The following is a 17,265-nucleotide window of genomic DNA, read 5'->3' as shown; positions in this document are numbered from 1 at the left end:
GGAAAAACTCGGGTCTATTACGAGTTAACAGCTGCAAACACTGCTCAGAATCATCAACACGTTGTTGTTTTTGGTCAAATGTGAGCTCGCGCGGCACATAGCTTCCGCGTATCCAAATATTGATGAATGATATGACCAACACGTTCCTTTGATATCTTTAAGACCTCTGCTATCTCGATCAACTTAATTTTACGGTCATTCAAAATCATTTTGTGGATTTTTTTGATGTTTTCGTCGGTAACCACCTCTATCGGGCGTCCACTGCGTTCACCGTCCTCCGTTCTCATTTCACCACGCTTGAATTTTGCATACCAATTGTTGATTTCCCTGGGGCAGAGTCCGGAAACTCATTATCAAGCCAAGTTTTTGCTTCCACCGTATTTTTTCCCTTCAGAAAACAGTATTTTATCAAAACATGAAATTCCTTTTTTCCATTTTTTTTCACAATAACAAAAGTTGCTTCACAAAAGACGCTCTATCTCACAAACTAATTGACTTACAGACGTCAAATTTTGACACGAATCATTTGAAGGTTGGTACTATATAAAAATAATATACATTTAATACTAGCGACGCCATCTATGTGTCAGACCGGGGACTTATCAGCCAACCTGTTACTTAGAATAAAGAAAATTTCGAAAAAGTTAATGAAATGCACCAACAACCAAATATTTTTTTTTTTAATAAAAAAAGTTCATTGAATTTACCATTATTTTAACAACTGGCTTTTTCTGTGATTGTCCGTGTGTTACAAACGTAAGGGCTAACTTATTACCTATCATCTCATGGTGTATGGTATACATAAACCAACAGTTCTGTGGATACAACGCCGACACTGCCGACATCAGATATCTCATTATAGTCATAATGATCATTGAATATTTTATAGCATCTCCAACAAACTCCCCATTTTATCCCGGCTATACACAAGAGCTAATGCATTCATTCATTTTCTCCTGCTCGTTCCCCACCCCAAACAGGGAGCCAACAGATGGCTTTGCAGCCTTAATGCTAAAATTGGTGGCAACAATACCCGCTCCTCTAAAGAGGGCCGTAAATTATGAAAGTACCTCCTTAACTATTTATATTTTTTTGGTCCAAACAATAAAAGCTACAGCAAATGGTGAATATATTCCAAGGGAGAGCTAACGAGAAAACTAGCGCGTGCAACCAATTGAATTGTAAAACTCCCCAAAATAAATACCACGAAAGAAACTTGTTGCATAGACCCATAGACAAACCATTGGCATGAACTAGGAGGATGTTTTAGATATTTACGAGCAGTGGTTGTTCTGCTTGTTTTGTTTTGTTTTTTTTTTTTTATTTTAAAACAACACAAAAACATAAATTTTAATATAAATCGGATTTGGTTTTAGTATACCAAAAATGTATACATTTCTATTTTTATAAACATATTACTCTGGGGAAGGAATGACTAACCTTTGTATCGACCTTGTATATAAATTTATATAAAATGTTTTCGGATATTTGTACCCTTCTCCAAAATTCTAGAAAAATAACTTTTTGTTGTGGAATAAAATGGAAATTAAATTTATTTGTTTCTAAAGAGATCTAATTTTAGATGGAAATTTATTGTTTGGCTTTAAGTGACAACCTACTTCTTTGGAAAGTGCAACACATTGTCGAGTTAGTTTATAAAATATATTCAATTATCCCTGTAGGTTCGTTCACATGTACATTTTACAGGTTAAGTAGTCAATTAATATCAACATTTCAATCCTTCGGTGATAGAAGATGAATTGAACACTGGAGAAGTCTAAAAAATCGTACAGTTATTACAATCTTCACAATTATGTCGAGAACTTCCCTATTAGCAATATATAATGCCGTATTTTATTTTTAGTTTAACCATAAGGGATCATTTTCTCCTATTGTCGAGCCCGACTGGGTAGTCATATTATGCATTATATCTATTACAATTATACATCATCCATCATGTACAAGATTCAACATTGACTGCGTCATTGAGTTCCTCTTCGCAAATGATTCATGAGCCCATTTCTATTAGAATGGACAACAGTCCTTTCTCCTAACAAGAAAAACATCGACTCTATTCATTTCAACAATGTATTTAAATCCATTTTGCAATTAATCTCAGCCAGCAACTTAACAATTTTCCCACTTCAAACATGGGATGCATGTCAAGTGGTTACAAATGGTAAGACGCGTAAGGTATTCTAGCTTATTATGAAGGAGTGAACTATTGCGCATACACTAAAAGAAACAATTGTAAATAGATTTATAAGTAATAGGGGCAAATAATGAAAATATTATATCAAATAAGGACATTACTTTTTTTGAATATATAGAATTAATAACAAAGAGTATGCAACTAACCCAACAAAACTACTCAGTGAGAGTTTCTGTGGCAATTTTATGATGTCCGTAGAGTCATTTTGAAAACAAAGCCTTAGTATAAGATTTGTACTAGCATAGCTAAAATATACATTTAAATTTAAATTTTAAATAATCAAAAATAATGATAATTAAAAATATGTATGGCAATGGGTTGCGTTGAAGGTTCTACTAAAGGCTGTCATCCAGAATCGAATTACTTGTGTTGTGGTAACACTTAATGATGGTAAGGTATGTTAAAACTTCTTAACATAGCCTTCTAATTTGTAAGGTATTCTATTTTAGACAAACAAGTCTATATTAGCCAAAAATTGCATATTAAATATCTATATAAATCTATAAATAATCATGAACCGATACATGGGGATTGGTTTATATTGGGGCTGTACATAGTTAGGAACCAATATGTCAGAGGCCATATATTGCAATCTTGTACCATATTTCAACCGGATCAGATTAAATTTTCAGCTCCAGGAATCTCCAGAAATCATATGTGGGGATCGTTTTATATCAGGACTATATGTAATATATAATGATAGCCCGTTATTTTAGGCTCACGAAGGCTAATCAGTTCATTGTGATACCACAAGTGGTGGACTCCTCTCTTATCAATTAGATTAGATAGAGTTGGAACCCATATAATAGAGTTAGAATCATATAGGTATTGGCGAGTAGTGGGCGAATATTACAAGGTCCCGAAGTTCCTGCAGAGAAAATAAAGTAAACTATTTTATAGCAAGAATGAACTACGTCGTTTTGGCCATTGGCCATTTTAACCATACAGTTCTTACTATTTTTGGTAATCGTACGAACAGTTTTTTTTTTTTTTTTTTGCTTTAGTTCATATTGAAATTATGTGTATGGTCATTTGACTTTATACCCACTTTTCGTTCATAAAATGTTTGAGACATACCTAAATTTCATTGGGCTGTGCAAAATTTCGAAACAAATAATAAAATGTAACTACAAACAAATATTTTTTTTTTGAACAAAAATAAATTAAATTTAGCGTTAGTTTAACTACGGTGTACTTGTCATAGATTCCTCAACATTACATAGATTTGTTCAATAACTGAATTCATATGTTTCGTTCATGTAAGATTAGAGTCCATGAGTCTTCATTTATTGGAAACATTCAATTGGAGAAATTTCTATTCTAAGACCATTTCTCAACCTTTCAGTGAACTTTGCAGTTTTTAAAACTATAACTTTTTTATAATAATTTCGCTCTGTCCATCATATTCCCTGTGTACTTTTATCCTACATTGCAATTTACCCTTAGAGTTATGTTCATAGTGTTTTTCAATGCAGAATAATGAAAAAAAAATATTTTTTTTATTTATTATCGTGTCGCGTTGTTTACTTGCAAAATATTGCCTCATTCTTTCCTAAACAAACACCGAAATCTGTTGCTGCATTTTCGATGGCAGACTGCTTCGCTTTCGATGAAGGCAAAGTAGTCATCATAATATATGGTTGGTCATTCGGCCAGCGCATCCATGATGATGGGAACACGAGCCTCTGTATTTTTAATTTTGTTTTTCTCATCTTCACAAGCACTTGTACGGCACATTTGTAGCATGCGTTTGTTCTAAACTGTGCAGCATTTTTTAGATAAAAAAGCAAAGAATAATATTTTGATCGAAAGTAAAATATGTAGACAAGCTTCTCAGTGATCACTCTACGCCATGTAGTAAGTGTACTAACTTCAGGACATATATTTCCCACGAGCATCTCTTGAAGAACATGGTATAAATTCTGTCATATCTATGCGAGTACCTCGACTCTACGCTTATCTGAATTATGAGGAACCCCTTCTTATAGCCGAGTCTAAAAGTCATGTCACACAGTAAAAGACATCACTTTTGTAAAATTTTTTACACATGAAATACTCATTTATATATCACAGCAAAAAGATTTCGGTAAGTAGTTTCTCGAAATCGCGGATTTAGACTTTTACACTCTCTATGAAATATAGAGATTTTATTATGTCTCAATTTTTACTCAAAGATTTACACTCATGAACCACGTTGTACTCTTCGTGGATTTTCACCATTCCAACTCAGAAAACATGATCGCTCTCGAACTAAATTAGCATGGTCATGAAGCAAACCACTGTTCTCAATAATTACAACCATAATAGAGATAACTCATACTTATGTGGATCCTATCGTTGGAAGAGAGGCTTGTACTGAGGCGGCACGTCACAATATGTCAGTGATGCCAGGAAGTTTTTTGAAAATTCCCTACGCGGCTCCTAAAAATTCCCTACGCGGCGCCCAAAATTTGTTTCCCTACATTTTTCCCTACGGTACTAAATTCAAACAAATTTGGCAAGAAAATGACAAATATTTTATATTGAATTCAATTTCTTTAAAATTAATAGTCACACGGTTGAAAAAGACTGTTTTTCATATGTTTGGCTATAAACATTATATTTTTGGAAAACAAATTTTTAAACACAATATTTTTGAGTGCAAGCATATAATGTTCATAAACTAGCATAACATGTTTGGGACATATATGTTAATATGTTAGAACATATTATGTTTGGGACATAAAATGTTTTTAAATATAATATGCTTGGATGCAAACATATATTAATTTAGAAATAGCCTATAAACATATATGTGTTTACTAGCTTGGAGCGCTATTTAACAGGGAGCGATATTGAATTAAGTTGGTGGTTGTTGCTTGTTATTACAAAATTAACATTTTATTTTTCCTTGGGCAATTGATCAGCTACTTCTTTGATCCTTACAAACTGTGTGGTCCGCTTTTCGAATCCCCGTCCGGCAAAAGGTAAAATTAAAAAAAATAAAAATCATAAAATTGAATAATTTCTTCTACAATGTTTGTATTACAGAAAAAGGTGCTAAGAACTAAAAAATCTCGTGGAAGTGAGAAAGATGTGGGGGAATATACAATTAGGCAGAAACAAAATGTTGAGCATTCAGGTCGAAAACCTATGTTGTTAGCACCTATATTACCTGTTTATTTTCATAATTCATTATGATTGTAAATATATAAATAAATAAATAAAATTTTGAACACAATATTGTTTGGGAGAATTTTTTTTAAGCATATAATATTTTTGGGTGCAAAATGCTTCCAAACATATGTTCACATAATAACATATTGTTTTTTAGAAGACAACATTATTGAATTTGGATGCAAAAATACAAAATGTTTGGAACTTAGACTACCCAAACATATATAGTTTAGACCAATATGCTTTCAAACATATTATATATTGGAAGAGATCAAACATATAAATGTTTGGGCAATACCCAAAAATGTATATGCTTGAAGCAAAATATGTTTGGGAGTATATGTTACAGAAGCGATTTTTTGTGAGGGTGCAGGGATTATATCCTTCAATAAAGGGATAAAATGTTCAATAATATGAATATTGACATTTTTATTCGGATTTCGAACATTGCAACATCATTGCTCATTTTTAACACTACCAACATTTTCCTTGTGGACTTTAATGGCCGCGTGTTTCTTCAGGTCTGATTTCTACAATTTACGAACTTTCCACAAGCAATGCATTGGTATTTAAAATCGTCTTTTTTGACCGCCTCTAGCCAACGCTTTAATTCAACAATGAGCCAATTTGGTCAAAAGGCTATTTTCTAAATTTTGTTGGAATGGTTTTATTTGCTTCACTAGACGACATTTTTCTAAAACATTAAAAACTGTTGTGAATGTAACAGTTTTAAACAGTTTTTGAAGATATTCCGGAATAAAAATCCTACATTTACTATTTTTATGTTAGCCTGACACCAATGCAGGCCGGCTTAATGTCGAAGTCATTTAAACTAAATAAAATTATTACAATACTTATTCGAGCTTATTGGACAAGTTATTTTCAGTAATAGTACTAATTCCCTTAATCTTCTTGTCCAATAGACTCGAATAAGTATTGTAATAATATTTAATACTACATTTATGCACACGAATCCACGTATGCACTGCAAGTGATCTTTGTTGAGGAAGCCATCACCTGTTTATAAACCTTAGTGGAAGCGTTCATTCCTGCAAATGAAATCTATTTACGCATTTGTAATTAAATACCAATGAAAAACATTTTTTTACGTTACCGCTGTACTTTTCTAAATAAAATCATTACAATAACATCGTTAACCGTGAATTGCGTATTCCATTCGTTGAAGCTTTGACTACCATATATTTTGGATCTTCAAATATTTAGAATATTAAGGAAAAGTACTCTTCTTGTTGCAAAATGTAGTAAACTCTGGAAATTGGAAAAAATTCCCAACATTTGTAGAAAAAATGAAAAATCTATCCTTTTTTCCCTACAGAGGAAAAAAAATCCCTACAAAAAGGATTTTCCCTAGGCATGGCATCACTGCAATATGTGTGAATTCAATTAAAAATGCTATGAAACTTCCAGCATTACTGATAGAATATAAAAATGTATTTTAGCACAGTTGTATCAATTTAGCAATATCCCTCGATTTACGTCGTCACTTCGATTTACGTCGTCGATTTTTTTTGTTGTTGTTTCATCCAACTTCGTTTCGCGTTGGCATTCGATTTACGCCGCCTCACTTGTTTACAATTTATAAATAAAAGCAGGGGAATCCCAGTTTTTAACTCTGTTTAGCATTTGATTTATTTCTATGTGGGAGTAGCTTTTCAAGCATGAATACTTTATTGTTTTGATTCTGGGAAACAGCGGAGTTAGGAGTAAGTATGAGCAATTTTTAACTCGGCTTACATCGTTTCGATTAACGTCGTCAAATTCCGGAACCCATCACGACGTAAATCGAGGTATTACCGTAATCGTATACTGTATCACATATGCGACTCGACCTGACTTTAGTATTTTCTTACTTATTTAGAGCTCCTTATGCCGCAATTCATATATGTGCAGTAAAAAAGCACCATATGTGCCACAATGAGGGCTGTTTTTTCATCTTGCAAAAATTCATCAAATTTTTAAAAAGAAAATGAAACTATAGCAACTTATATATATTGATAAGAATTTTTGCATTCTATAAAAATAGATTTTATTACTTCACTTCAAACCGTCAAAGAAAATGGTGGTCAGTGTATTTCACTTTCCACTTCAACATAAACTAAATTCGTGTATAATGAAGGAATGTTTCGTCCTCCTACATATTTTTTGTACCAATTTGCTGTATCGAATATCATTCCTATTGAATCTGCATACACTACACTCGCATTAGCTATTAGTCCAATTATGCAATGAATGAATTACTAAATTACCTCTATCCTTAAATATTATTTTATAATAATTCTAAGAAAAATTATATATATATATGTATGTGCTACAAATTTGTTGAGATTTCATTCATGAAATTTACTCAAATATTTAAATATTTCAATTCCGCCTGTAGTTTACATTGAAGGGTTTGAATTTTAACATTTTGAGAGTATCAAATAACATGTTGATCGCAAATGTATTGTGCTATGTATTTTCCAGAAAATATGTTATAATTACAATGCCAATATAATTATGTACCAAATTAAAAATTCTGGGTAAGCTTTTCAATTATTCCTAGAAATTTTCAATAAATGTATGGAGGTGTGATGAAGTAAATAAACTTATTTATAAAACATCTTGTTGTGAGAATATTAATATGAATTTAATCCCACTACAATGTTTTTTTAGTGTAAACTATATTAATAAGAAGAATAGCACAGCTCAATTTCTAAAATAATAGTTTACTATATTGAATGAAGTTATGAACATATCATAATCTACAACCATCTTCAGAGACGGCACTTTCATACTCATACAAATAACCCTCCTCCATTCATTGAAAACAAGGTCAGCTTATAAAGTTATTACTTTTGATCCATCTCTTTGAGGTAAAAGTTCTCTAATTATAGTATGTGTTGAAAGCTTTAAAAAAAGTTAAGATTTATTGATAATCGAACAGTATTAGTTGCTCGTGAATTATTCCTCCATGAACAGTGGGAGAGTTTTTAGATTTATATGTAGAATGAAGTAAGAAGAATTGAAGTAAGTATTTTCGAACAAACTTAATAACGATTTCATTAAAATTAAAGAATTTTTCAGAATTATTAAAGCCAAGTCGGTCTTAGTCAAACAAAATTTTCTTTCATGTAAAGATACCCAATTTTAAGTCAAATCACTTAACTATAGGGACAAAACGATTTCATTGAAGAGTTTATCGAATTTTGGACAAGGAAAAAACTTTACAACGGAGAAATTCATATTATTCAAAATTCGAGTTCGTATTTTAAGGAGCAAGAAAAAGTCGCTGTTTCAGTGTTGTTAATACAGTATTCTCCGGTCCGCGAATTATTTTTAATAAAATTTCTTTTTGTTTTATAACTTGTGCACATCGCTTATATGTTTTTAATTAAACATCCGGATAACTACGAGATTATCATCGATTATGCGGGGATTATTGTATAATCCCAAAAGAGATAATGGAAAATTAGATAAATGAGGTCTGTTTTCTTGTTTTCTTTTTATAAAACTCAGAATTAAAGTAAGATTCCTTCCCCCAAATATCATTATTTTCAAAAAAGAGAGAATCAATACAAAAAGCTTTCTTTTGATTCAAGTAAATTATTTTTAAGTGTAGAATTCGAATATTTTTATTTGAAACATAACATGTTGGCTGATAAGTCCCCGGTCTGACACATAGACGGCGTCGCTAGTATTAAATGCATATTATTTTTATATGGTACCAATCATCAAATGATTCGTGTCAAAATTTGACGTCTGTAAGTCAATTAGTTTGTGAGATAGAGCGTCTTTCGTGAAGCAACTTTTGTTATTGTGAAAAAAATGAAAAAATAGGAATGTCGTGTTTTGATAAAATACTGTTTTCTGAAGGGAAAAATACGGTGGAAGTATAAATTTGGCTTGATAATGAATTTCCGGACTCTGCCCCAGGGAAATCAACAATAATTGATTGGTATGCAAAATTCAAGCGTGGTGAAATGAGCACAGAGGACGGTGAACTCAGTGGACGCCCGAAAGAGGTGGTTACCGACGAAAACGTCAAAAAATCCACAAAATGATTTTGAATGACCATAAAATGAAGTTGATCGAGATAGCAGAGACCTTAAAGATATCAAAGGAACGTGTTGGTCATATCATTCATCAATATTTGGATATGCGGAAGCTCTGTGCAAAATGGGTTCCGCGCGAGCTCACATTTGACCAAAAACAACAACATGTTGATGATTCTGAGCGGTGTTTGCAGCTGTTAACTCATAATACACCCGAGTTTTTCCGTCGATATGTGACAATGGATGAAACACTCCTGAGTCCAATCGACAGTCGGCTGAGTGGACAGCGACCGGTGAACCGTCTCCGAAGCGTGGAAAGACTCAAAAGTCCGCTGGCAAAGTAATGGCCTCTGTTTTTTGGGATGCGCATGGAATAATTTTTATCGATTATCTTGAGAAGGGAAAAACCATCAACAGTGACTATTATATGGCGTTATTGGAGCGTTAGAAGATCGAAATCGCGGCAAAACGGCCCCATATGAAGAAGAAAAACGTGTTTCTCCACCAAGACAACGCACCGTGCCACAAGTCATTGAGAACGATGGCAAAAATTCATGAATTGGGCTTCTAATTGCTTCCCCACCCACCGTATTCTCCAGATCTGGCCCCCAGCGACTTTTTCTTGTTCTCAGACCTCAAAAGGATGCTCGCAGGGAAAAAAATTGGCTGCAATGAAGAGGTGATCGCCGAAACGGATGCCTATTTTGAGGCAAAACCGAAGGAGTGCTACCAAAATGGCATCAAAAAAATTGGAAGGTCGTTATAATCGTTGTATCGCTCTTGAAGGGAACTATGTTGAATAATAAAAACGAATTTTGACAAAAAAAATGTGTTTTTCTTTGTTAGACCGGGGACTTATCAGCCAACCTGTTAAATTGGACAATTTGAAATGTCAGTTTAAAAATATAAATCAAGGAATTAAAGTTTAGTTGAAATGCGTTTATTGATCCCCAGTCAATTCCAAAATCTTCAATGAAGGTCAAAATCTTTACGTCCAAATCACTTTTTTTTCCTGTGTTGAGTTAAGTTGATATTGTTTATTTAATTTGCGGAAAGAAATTAATGCTAAGTTTGGTCAAAGCGGTCAGCGGTATTATTTTTTTTCACTTCTCTTCGCATCCAAAATAGCACTAGCCCCTATTGTCAGTGTGGGTGGTAGATGTAGTTCAACAGCAAATAAATCTGGAAACTAACAAACAATTTCGTTATTTAAGGTTCACTATAGAACGTTTTTTCCTATTGAAATTTAAAACTGAGCAACATATTTTCACGAAAAAGATGTTCGTATCCATGCTCCACGATGGGATGAAAAGTGTGAAGAGAAATTTTTTTGAAAATAAACAAATTGAACATTAGGATAGCCAACATCAATGACGTCCATGATATCGCATTCGCATCCCTGGCATTAACCATGATTGTGCGTTGAAATTCCCATTATTGATGTTGATAGTTTTTTATTGCACTCAATAGCGAAGAATGAAGATATTGAATTTATTAAATGATTCCATACAGATCCATACAGGCAATGGTGCAATGCTAAATTTGAAATTAGAATTGCTTAGATGTACCTTATAAAATATCAAATAAGGAAGAATTTAAAATTGTAAAAGTTGGATCAATTTTAGACATACACTGAAAGAAGTGTTTTCTTCTCTGGGGAACAAAATTTTAGATAAACGAAGTTTACTTCCGATGCTAAAAATGTTTCTGTGAAAGTAAATAAAACAGATTAGAGACTGTCGAAACTGGGATTCAACCCACGACCCTTTGTATGCAAGACGGACATGCTAACCATTGCACCACGGTGCCTTACCCTAGCAATGTTACTCACGCTCTCTGACGAACAGTAGACCTAATACAGGCACTCTCACGAACAAAAGCAATTAAACAGACACCAAGAAATTTTAGCAACCAACGCAGACATAGTACTTGCTTGGGTATTTTTGTGTACTTGATTGGGTATTATGATGACTCGGAAGTGAATCACGATGTCATAAATTGAAATAAATAACATTGCAAATGGAAGTGACATTACTTCCGCTTTTGTCTGGGCGTCAATCAGTCACTCATGTTGCCCCATTTCTTCTTTCCACCATCACTGATCTCACTTTTTTCGATTTTCTTCATTGTCATTTGGACACGTGTTCGGTTAGCACTGATCCGTAAGCGATCGTTAAATTATTTGAACACGTTTGGCTTAGTTTATTAGCTAATAGTGCACTTTCGAATTGCAACTTAAGAGTAGTTTTCCTCTTGGATGAGCCCCCACTGCAATTGAACCAACTAAATTAACAAAAATAACTTTACGAACAAAATGTCATCGATATTGGTGGTTGTAATTAAGGTGATGTTAAGCGAAAGCTTTAACCGGTAGCTTTGGTGTCTACCTTGACCATCCATTGGCATTATTCCCCTATTGACCATGTGTGCGGAACATTAAACGCAATGCGCTTTATTTGCTTTTGGAAAAGTGTGTTAGGAAAACATAGCACAATTGAATATTGAGGTAGCCAAAGTGGACAGAGTAATCCAATGCGCCTTCTATCAATAACAAAGGCCTACCTAGCAAAAAAAAGGACAGAGAGGAAAAGTCAATTGGTGATGCTATTTTAGGTATCTAACACTGAAAAAAAAAACAGTGAACCCACCAGGAAGAAAAGTTTTGGTTAATTTTAGAAAATTTTTACTAAACAGTAAATGTTCACATCACGCCGATATCACAAAAATAAGTAAATATTTTTCGACAAATTAAAAAAAAATTATGAAACATAATTAGTTTTTTTTCTTTCAGTTGTTAAAGAAAATTTTGTAGAGTGGAGGAAAAAATTGGAGTTCAAAACTGCAAGAATGTCTTCAGTGACATACAAAGTTCATGACTGACGCATTTGTAGAAAAATTTACAAATTTAAAAAAATAATGAACTATTTTATGAGAAATGCGAATTTAGTAAATCTATATGCTTAATTTGTGTATAATTGTTTCCGTTTTTTAATTAACTAAAAAAAAACTATTAGAGTAAAAGAAAAAATAGGGTTTTAAACATAAGCGACGTGAAATTTCATAAGGCTAACGAGAAGAAAATACGACAGATTCTACAACAAAATGACTTCCCCAATAAGACAATTAGCGATCTTCTAAAGTACGTGAAAAAAAAGATACAAATGATGACAAACAGGAAGCCACATCTATGGTTTTCAAAAAGATGACATATGTACCAGGCTTCTCCGAAAGATTTGAAAAATCAAACATATACCACAAGGATAACTACAAACTGGCCCAAAAGTGTAACAAAGCCATATATGATATTTTCAGCAAAACTAAAACTAAGATAAAAATGGAAGACAAATCGAATGTAGTACATAAAATAAAAACTAGGACCAAATTAAAAACAAGACTTTCTGCCCAAAAATCTGACCAAAAGCCCTTAGAACAAAAAACGGCCCTTGCAGCACATTGCACAACCACAGGACACATACCAAAATGCAAAAATGTTGAAATAGTGACGATAGAAGAGAATACTAAGCGGTGATACATATTGGAGATGCTGCATATAATAAATACTCCCACTGACGAACGCATGAACTTCAAACCCGACACAGACCACTGTGCACAGATTTACAGAAATCTAATACAAAATCACAAACACAATTAAGATAATAAATCTGTTAGACATGAGCATTGTAAGGAGAAAGTCTATTACTTTGTAAAATGTAAATACAATTAATGTTATATTTTTGTTTCAAAAACGTTGTTAAAGTTAATATTGTAAAATAATTAAAATATTTCACTTTATAGATAATATCTCGCTGAAGATGATCACCGATGGTGTATCAAAATATTCGAGAACAGCAATATTTCAATAAAAAGTAATGAAAAACATTAACACCAGCATTTTTCATTAGTCCATGACCTCAAGCCAAACAAATAATCCCAAAATTGTAAAGTAAAAACTATTAGAGTAAAGGAAACTTTCTCCAAACATAATAATTCAATGAACTAAAATAAAGTTATATTGGCTTTAGTGAAATAGAGAGTCCACTTTTTTTTTGAATGTACACATGGAACATTTTAAATTTTTTCTATAATAAATTTCATCCAATTTTTATAGAAAATTTTGTTCTTGTTCAATATATTTAATAGGATTTTAAAGAATAAAAATACACTAATACAATTTCAAAAAGATTTATTAAATATTAGATCTTATTAATACAGGGTAGTCCAAACAGTCTTTTCGTATTTCTAATCAAAGTTTAACTTTAAACAATATTTTTATTTATTATGAACTTTGTTAAACGAATTATATTCCATTTTGGTTTTTTGCCATTCTTCCGACATTCCACAAAATAATTTCTTTCCGATAAAAATAAGTCAATTATATTATCAGTTTAATGACGGATTTTTTCTGTACACCCTTGCCCCATGATCTTTTCGCACATTATTACTGGCTATTTTTACCTTTAAGTTCAAAAATTGTTCAATATTATCTTCGGCTAATGGACTGAAGCAGGAGGAAGTTCCCCAAAGAAGGCAAAAACAATTCAATCGGTTGGTAAGGTTATTGCAACGACTTTTGGGACTTCAAAGGTATTTTATTGATTCACTATCCGCAAAAGGGTAAAACAACAAATCCTTTTGGATCAATTAAATGTACGAATTGGAGAAAAACGTCCTGGCTTACAACACAAAACATAATTTTTCATCAAGACAACGCACCAGCGCACAAGAGTGTTTTAACAATGGCTAAAATCAACGAATTAAAGTACGAGTTGCTTGATCACCCACCTTATTCTCCTGATTTAGCTCCCAGTGACTTTTACTTGTTCCCAAATCTAAAAAAATTCCTTGCTGGCAAGCGTTTTACCTCAAATGAAGATGCAATTACAGTTGTAAACCACTATTTTGAAGACCTTGAGGAAAACTATTTTAATCAAGGGATAGAATTGCTAGAAAAGCGTTGGACTAAGTGTATTGAAGTTTCAGGAGATTATATTGAAAAATAAAAATATTTTTGAAAAACTAACTATTCTCTTTCATTGATAGGCAAAGAAGTTTCCGAACCGCCCTCGTATAGGGAGCCACCGTGGTGCAATGGTTAGCATGCCCATCTTGCATACACAAGGTCGTAGGTTCAATTCCTGCTTCAACCGAACACCAAAAAGTTTTTCTGCGGTGGATTATCCCACCTCAGTAATGCCGGTGACATTTCTGAGGGTTTCAAATCTTCTCTAAGTGGTTTCAGTGCAATGTGGAACGCCGTTCGGACTCGGTTATAAAAAGGAAGTCCCTTGTCAGTGAGCTTAACATGGAATCGGGCAGCACTCAGTGATAAGAGAGAAGTTCACCAATGTGGTATCACAATGGACTGAATAGTCTAAGTAAGCCTGATACATCGGGCTGTCACCTAACCTAACCTATAGGACATGTTTTTCAACTCTTTATTTTAAAGACGTTTTTTTACTTGAAACATAGCATAATTTCTACTGGAAGTCGAGTCTTAATTTGGAAAATAAAGTTGTCGTTAACTCGTTTTAAAGGACTTTGATAGCATATGACGAGAAAAAGCGAAAAATTAAAATTTGCTTCCTAGAACCAAGTACACAAAACCCAAATTTTAACAACTGAGAATTGTGTCTTTAAAGTATCTTTACTTGTGTTCTCAGCTTATTTGGCTCGGAATCAATACCAAAATTTTTAAAGTAAAGACAAAATCGTTGGAGCCCGGCATGCTTTTTTTCAGTGTGGGGTGCGCATTGTAATTCGTAGCACCGTTGATGTCCAACGATATATATCGAAAAATGTTTTTCCACTACCCAATATTTGTCTCGGAAATTTTTAAATATATTTCGAGTAGGGTTTTCTTTTTCCCGGACTTTTTGCATTCCCGGGAAATCGGGAATTTTTTTCGAATTTCCCGGGATCCCTGTCAAAGGGTAACCTGCTTTGATGTGGAATACATTTAGACATTTGAATAAATTAGAAATAGCCTAAAGCTACGGTTATAAGGCGCTTTCTGGACAACTAACAATATATATTATGTTGTTCTCTTACATCAGCCATAAATCATACTAAAATACGAAATATTTTGCAATACAAAACATTTTGACAATGGTTAAGGCAGTCTCTTTCAGTATAGTTTTCGGAAGAACACTATAGTGGGATTTTTTGTAACACTAAAAAACTGTTTGGAAATGAAAGAAACCTATTTCGATTTCACCATCGTTAAACGGTGTCAATCAATGCACATGTTCAGTGAACATTCCCAAAAGGGAAATACTACCATGTAATACGACATTTGCATTACACTTCCAAAATCCACTTTAACCAGATTTCAGTTGTCGTATGCCCTATAAATAAGGGCTTTAAACCCCAATTTTAACAGATTTCAAGCCCAATGATGTGTATAAGGTATAAATTTGAAATTAAAGTAACTACACAGAGAATACAGATTGGTTGTGACAATCGAATTTATTGCCAACCTCCTTTTGGCAGTTGTAGCAACTACCAGTTGGCAGTTGTGCCACCCCACTGATTCGGTCGACACAACCAATATCTCATATGGTGTTGGTTGGGTCTGCAGACGACACTGGTTGTAGCTACCTTCATCATTCGGTTGTGTTGCCCTACTTTGATAATACTAATGACGGAATTAATAACCAATTTCGTCCCAGTTAAATATTATATTTTATTTTATTAAAATATATGTATATAATAAATCTAAATACAAAGTAGGTGAGTTATTTTGAGTCCTCTAAAAAAAAAATTATTTGCATTACAAACCATTGTTTTGAATTTTTTTTTGTCCCAAGAAAACATTTGTTATACCATTCATGCTGTACTGTGATCCCATTCATGGCGAAGAGATGATAAAATTTTATGTTTTTGTTATGGTTTCCTCTATTTAAAATTTTGAAATAAAATTCTTTATTCTTCTTCCAAAAAACAAATGACATTTTATAAATATTTTAAATGATATTCGGCTATGAATAATATATGACAATGGTGGTTACTAAATGATAGTTAAAAATTTTCCTTACGGATGGTCGTATCAACCAATACGAATGAAAATTATTCAAAGGAGGTAAATTTGGTTACTACATCCATTTATGTTGTGGCACAACAGAAAATCTGTTGAAACTCTCATTAAATGGTTACAGGTATGAATAAATATATGTAAATACATAAAATTGGTATAAACAACTAATATTTATTTCTAAATATAGAACAACCGAATTCCAACCATTCTCTTCTCTGTGTGTATCTTAAGAAAGGTTGGAATTTTCTTATTTCATAAAAAAAACATCCTTGCAATAATTATGCAATTGCCAACGTGGGTTACATAAGGTAAAATGTCCCGTTGTTTTTAAAGGTTTACTCAGTCTACCAGTCTATCGGAATGTCGGTTTACAGAAATATGACAATCATAAATTAGGAAGTGCAGACTTCTTTTTAACAATTGGGAGCCCGTTGGATTCTGGATTAGAACCTACAACTATGTATGCTCCACAAGGCAACTACTACGACTTGGTACCATAGTTACTCACATTACACTTCCAAAATCCACTTTAACTAGATTTCAACTGTTATTTGCCATATAAAACCCCCTATTATACATAAAATATTGTAAAGAAAATTTCCCGGGAATTCCCGCACTTCATTCCGCGGGAGTGAAAAAATAGCAATTTCCCGGGATCCCGTTCCCGGAAAAAACCCTAATTTCGAGTGAAACATTTTATATTGTAGTTAAATTAGTAAATTTTAATTTTATTTAGGTTTATATCCCTACAATATTTATATTTTATTATATTCAATACAGTATGACTTCATTTTTATTTTCTATTTTTTTTT

At 32.9% G+C, this 17,265-nt stretch overlaps 1 protein-coding gene across 5 annotated transcripts in view; it reads right to left on the bottom strand.

The window, feature by feature from the left end:
* Positions 1–17,265, bottom strand: part of Ppn (proteoglycan-like sulfated glycoprotein papilin) — an 86,346-nt gene that overhangs the window by 34,521 nt on the left and 34,560 nt on the right. The window lies entirely within an intron of this gene.

Source organism: Haematobia irritans, chromosome 1, assembly GCF_050003625.1.
Source record: "Haematobia irritans isolate KBUSLIRL chromosome 1, ASM5000362v1, whole genome shotgun sequence".
NCBI lineage: Eukaryota > Metazoa > Arthropoda > Insecta > Diptera > Muscidae > Haematobia > Haematobia irritans.
This window is presented reverse-complemented; position numbering and strand designations above follow the sequence as displayed.